General features: G+C 43.0%; 2 non-coding genes across 2 annotated transcripts; both read left to right on the top strand.

Moving 5' to 3' along the window:
* The first annotated feature begins 1,997 nt into the window (after nt 1-1,997).
* Nucleotides 1,998-2,069, top strand: TRNAT-CGU (transfer RNA threonine (anticodon CGU)). Its single transcript has one exon. It is a non-coding gene; the product is annotated as a tRNA-Thr (tRNA).
* A 3,411-nt stretch (nt 2,070-5,480) lies between these two features.
* Nucleotides 5,481-5,553, top strand: TRNAT-CGU (transfer RNA threonine (anticodon CGU)). The gene has a single exon. It is a non-coding gene; the product is annotated as a tRNA-Thr (tRNA).
* Nucleotides 5,554-5,904: the final 351 nt, after the last annotated feature.

Below are 5,904 nucleotides of genomic sequence, written 5' to 3'. Positions count from 1 at the left end.
CTGATGTTCCTATTCCAGAGTGCGCTACCGACCTACTTACTTGCTGCCCTCTACTACCCTTTCCTGATTCAGTCTTCGGTTTGGTTCCAGAGTGCGTCACGCCACCAGATTCCGTGGTGCTCTTCCAGTGGTCGTTTTCCAGCGCGTGCCAGACCGATAACAACAAAAGTGTGACAAGTTATAACGTACTTACGTCCAGGAAGATCGAAATGTAGACATGATACCTATGTCGCGTATGATGTGATTTTGTCTTTCAACGAATTATAGTTTGTTTTTCCTTAAACACCTGAACGGCGTTGCCTTTTGGTTTACCCTGAGCTCACTTATTCCATCAGAACATTTGTGTGACATTAATTTTTCTCATAGTGGCCGCCGCTGTTGTCTAGCATCTAATTTTGTGTCAGCAAGCAAATAATAAATAAAACAAGACATAGGGAAAAAATAAGCAGGGCATATGAAAACGAACAACTCGGGTCATATGCCGGGCTGCCGGTTGTTCCGTTCTAAGCCTGCGGTTGTGTGAAAAATTCCGTTTTGCGCATTTCCTTTCAAAGCTTCACACTGTACTGTGTTCGAGCGTACTGTGGTTAATCGCGCCTTGCTCACCGTCTTGCTTTGTTGCACCAAATAGAGTTGTCTTCTCTTTCCCTGCACACTACGCAATTCTCATGTCCGTCTATATATACTTATGTCTCATTGGGGAGATGCTTTCCGCGGCTCATCTACATTAACAGTGCCGCGAACGTTCAGATATGTATATACGAGGCACGTTTCGTAACCATACGTCCAGGTACAACAAACGATGTATAAGCTGAGTCCGTACCTACACTTTGTAGTTGTGGTTTTTGCCGCTACTACTCCACTTAGCTGCAGTTCGCAGCCACCCTCATGGACCGCGCAGGGGCTCGGGAAGGCGGGCACGTTTATGAGAGCGCGTTTATGAGTTAACCGCGAGGTTGCTGCTGTGGCGTGTCCGCTGCAGCCGTCCGGGCGTCTGCTATCCCCTTCTCTTCTTGTTTTGCCCCAGTCGCGCTGCCGTTTTCCATTCATCCGAGACGCCCCGGCAGAGCCAGAATGTAAGGTCGGCTGAGAGCGAGGGCCCTCCTGGTTTGCGTCTAATATTTCTGAATGCGAAGGACGGCGTCACCATTGGGACGCAGAAACGAGATGAGTCGAGGAAAAAAAAGAAGCTAGAGAAAGCCGAAAGAAAGATTATTTTACGGCCATCACCCGTTCGCTCGACCAGCTGTCGTCGGTTGCAGCATGCACGCGAGCCGCCCTCTGCCGCCGACAGTCGGCAACGTCCTCCCTTTCGCTCCTTTTCGTTTTCACATTCAAAGTCGTCAAGCGCGTCTCCCCGTTTATTTTATTTTTGGTTAGTTCTTTCCTACCCCCTCTTTTCGACCATCATGTATGTATGCATGGATAAGAGGGGTTATTTATCCCTTTTCTTTTTCGTATTTTCCTGGTGACCTCAACCTCTCACCCACACGGGCTTCGTGCCGAAGCGTATGTGCCAGTCGTGTAATGAAAAACGCATACGTTACCGGGCGCCCTATGTAACTCACGTGGGACGCACTATCGTCGCCCAGACCGAGGAAGCGAGAGGTCGACGAAGAAATGCTCTCGCGTGTCCAGGGAGCGCTGCAGACATCGACTGGTGCGTGGTCCTGTCAGGCTGAAAGTTTCGAAGACTCCTGCTTGTTGCTTTATGTACTGCAAACAAATGTTACGGCAACGTTCGTGTTCGCGTTACTATAGTTCCGTGCCAAGCGAGACAGTGTGTTTGCTAATATTCACGTCGTCGTGCACAAGACTCTGCATATTTGTTTTCGTATATTTAACTTTTTCGTTTCTTTTCTCGACCTTTCCTATAAATGTCTCTGGAACATATGTCCTGCTCGTATAAATTCGTATGACATGGCGGCGGCTAACACTCCCAGGATTAGTTCTTGTATTAAAGCATAAATACCCAGCAAAGTGGATGGGAAAACGGCGCCGCGGTAGCTCAATTGGTAGAGCATCGCACGCGTAATGCGAAGAGGTGGGGTCGTTCCCCACCTGCGGCAAGTTGTTTTTTCATCCGCTTTCATTTCCAGTAATTCATCATTTCTTTAATTCAATTAGTAAGTACAAGTAAGTACAAGTTGTCCTTGATGTCATTGATTGTTGGCTTCTTATTACATGGTATTGTGATTGTTTACTTCCGAGCTATGTCTGAGTAAATGCGTGTAAAAGCTTCATTAAGTAGTTGTATGCTAATTTTCCTCTAAGGATGCTGTGTATTTTGAATAATATGACTGTGAGTAAAATTTGCGGCGACATTTGGAATAAGTGCGAGTGAAATTTGTGGCGACAGTTCTGTTATCTTCTGTAGTTGTATGTTAATCTTAATCATCCGAGAAGGAGTATAGGGCACGAACATTTATTGTGCTAGCATATCTTCTGAACAGATGAAGAGGAAGAGGATCGATAAGAAAGGGCGATGACGGAAGTCCAACCACATGGAACGGTACCTTGTGGCCGAAAGAATCTTGCGAAGAAAAAAAGGTGCAGTGTCATTATAGCTGCAGCCTAAGAAGAATGTGGTCCCGTAGAGATTGTTTTTATTTTGCTGTTATACGATGAAACTGTTATAGGGGGGGGGGAGAAAAGAGCATGCACACAGCAACGAAGCCAGAGTTCTACTGTACACTGGCACAGAGTGTGCGACAAAATCATTTCGGCATATACCCAATGAGTGCACTAAGGCAGAAAACAGTAGCCTGTGTCACACACTCTGCCGTATAAACTCATTCTTTAACTTATCGCACATGTTCTCAACGCATTCATTGTCGTTGCAGAAAGAGGGTTGCTGATAAATATACAAAGACGACAAGGTAAGGGCAATCATTGTATTCACCACGTCATCATCAGCATATTTTATGTCCGTTGCGGGACGAAGCTCTTTTTATTGTAATCTTCAATGACCCCTGTATTGCGCCAGCTGACTTAGTCGTACGCTTCCAAATTTTCAAGTCTCATCACACTACCTTACAAGCTGCCACAGCTGACCTGCATCTTCCTTACTTTGGTACCCACTCTGTAGCTCTAAGAGATCACCACTTACGCTGCACGCATTACATGACCTATACTATTAGAAGTAAACGATTTCAGGGTCGAAAGAATTGCTCAAGTTTGCTGATTTTCGAGGATCTCGTTAAGATGCCTTTCACTAGTGGGCAGCACCTGCCATATCATATGTGCTTCCGTTTTTATTTGTCTGGAATATTCATTCTCATGGTCGGGTTGCAATATTATAAATCAATCCTCAACCTGGTGTTAGGTTTTGCCGGTTCTAATCGTAAATCATTTGTCGCAGGTCAACTCCGGCATTTTCAAACATGACATTGTCATTCGCAAACCGCAAGTAACTGCAATATTCCCCGCCGATCATTGCACCTTATCCTTCTCAATCTACCCTGCTATGCTGTATGTATGCGGTAAATAAGTTTGAAAAGATTATGTCTCGTTGTGTGACTCCATACTACGGAATTTTCCAGCTCTTCTTGTGAATAATTAAACTATCTGTGCAATATTTGTAGATAAGTTCTAAGATAGCCACTCATGGCTCATCTACTCTACGACTTGACTCGCAGTGTTTCCATGGCAGTTGGCACCTCTGCTGAACCGAACTCCATTTATAATCCTATATATCGTTAACGCCTCCCTTCTAATGGATTAATATTAGGTTGGAAATGTTACAAACCTTTGCCATCTTTAAGTGATGAGGCAGTATGTATAAAGGATAACAAGCTTTCAACTACATATGATATATTTTTATAAGAACTCTGGTTAATTAATTATCTGCTGCGCTTGTACTGGTCGTGTCTTGCACTGTCATGACTACTTCATCCTATTTAGGGACGGGAATTTACTTCTTATCTGTAACTGCACCTAAACGCGACGAGGCTGTTCTGGATGTCTAGAACTCAGTACATGACTCCTCTGCTGCCCTCGTATCTATGAAATCGCGAATAACGTTGCCCTATTTATCTTTTGCTGCACATCTGTCCTTCATTCTGATCTCATGCATTCACTATACCATACTGCTTCGTCAAAAATCTTTTCACTTGCATTTTCGAGTGCGGCTTCTTTCCCTCACTTGTTGATAAATTTTTTACAGTTCACCCACTTCGACTGGGACTCTGGAAAGGGACTCGAGTTCTGTCGTTTCTTTATTACGTACATCATTATTAATGTTTTTAGGGATGGTCGAATATTCGAATTTTGTAATACGAATCGAATACTACATGTACGCTAACGATTCGTATGCTCATTAAAAAAAAACAATATTTTGGCATATTCAAAGGTAAGCACATATTTCGCAACAACCGAAGGTTAAAATATAGCCACCGTTCTCCATCTGCTACACAAAGTATCAGAAATTATAAGAAGTGACAAAACGACAAAAAGCTTCCGAGGCACCGCCCCTCCCCCACCCCCCCCCCCCCCAAAAAAGAAAAGAAGGAATGGCAATGCAAGCTATGTTTGCGGTTTCGAAGCGGAAGGCTATGCGGCAACCTGAGATTTCGATTGATAGACCACTATGTAGTGTTTTGGCAGTCAAATCATCTAGTAGTTCTTTTTTTATTTTCCTGGTTATGCTTGATTGTGGCGCCAAATGCATTTCGGGAAAAGGGGACAGAGAAAAGAAGACAGTCGCGCTTGCTTCACTGTCTCATTTCTTCTGTCCCCTTCTGACGAAATTTATTTCGCGCCACATTCAAGTATACCTAGGAAATCTAAGCACCAACTTGCCCAAGAAGAAGTCATTTTGGAATATCTTCTTTTTTCTTTCACGCTACAACCCGCGAGGTTGTACACATTTAAATGTGGATACGGCACGCAAGTCCTTCAGTAACTTGTCTTGTTTATATCTTTCTTTCTTGCTTGCTTGCTTTATCTCTTTTTTTTTCTTTATCACAACTTCTGACCTTCTTACGGTAACCATTTTCTTGTCTTTTCGGTAAGCTGGCCATACAGCAGTCCTTCATTGTTAGAAACCTTGTTTGTAACCAGGCTCTTAGTTGTTGAGAAGTTATACGTGCACTTTTTTTATAATTAGTTATGATGTGTTTAAATTTTGTCACTTGTCATTGACTGTTGTATTGAATTCTTGCACTAATAGGTACGGGCGCGGTAGCTTTGTACCGAAAGAAATATTTCTGCTTATATATGCGCCTGCGTTTGGCTACTCCATATGAAATTTGTATTCGGAAAAGTTTATATTAGCATATCTTTTTGGATGAAGGCAACTGGCCATCCAAAAAGATCGTGTACTTTCTACATTCTTGATAAGGATAAGGAATATCCTTCATAATGATATTCCACATCCGCCGCTAAGATTTGTGAGTGGTGGCGCTGGCTAACACTCGCAAGGTTAGTTGTAGTACAGTAAAACATAAATACCCAAGAAAGTGGATGGAGATCGAAATAGAGCCGTGGTTGCTCAATTGGTTAGAGCATCGCACGCGTAATGCGAAGACGTGGGATCGTTCCCCACCTGCGGCAAGTTGTTTTTTCAGCCACTTTAATTTCCATTAATTTATCATGTCTTTAATTCAATTAATGAGTACAAGTTATTTACCCTATCTTGTCCTTCGCGTCTTTGTTTGTTGGCTTCTCATATTATGATCATATATATATATATATATATATATATATATATATATATATATATATATATATATATATATATATATATATATACATACAGGAGACACACCGACGCATAAACAAGATGGTTGTTGAGACCGATTCCACTTCTACACGTCAAATCGGCTTCTGACTGACCCCACTCCTGGTCGCGCCGTAACATGTCCCCCGGCTGTAAAGGCGCCGTCTCGGCGCTAATTATAATGG

Source organism: Dermacentor albipictus, chromosome 1 (assembly GCF_038994185.2).
Source record: "Dermacentor albipictus isolate Rhodes 1998 colony chromosome 1, USDA_Dalb.pri_finalv2, whole genome shotgun sequence".
Lineage (NCBI taxonomy): Eukaryota > Metazoa > Arthropoda > Arachnida > Ixodida > Ixodidae > Dermacentor > Dermacentor albipictus.
This window is presented reverse-complemented; position numbering and strand designations above follow the sequence as displayed.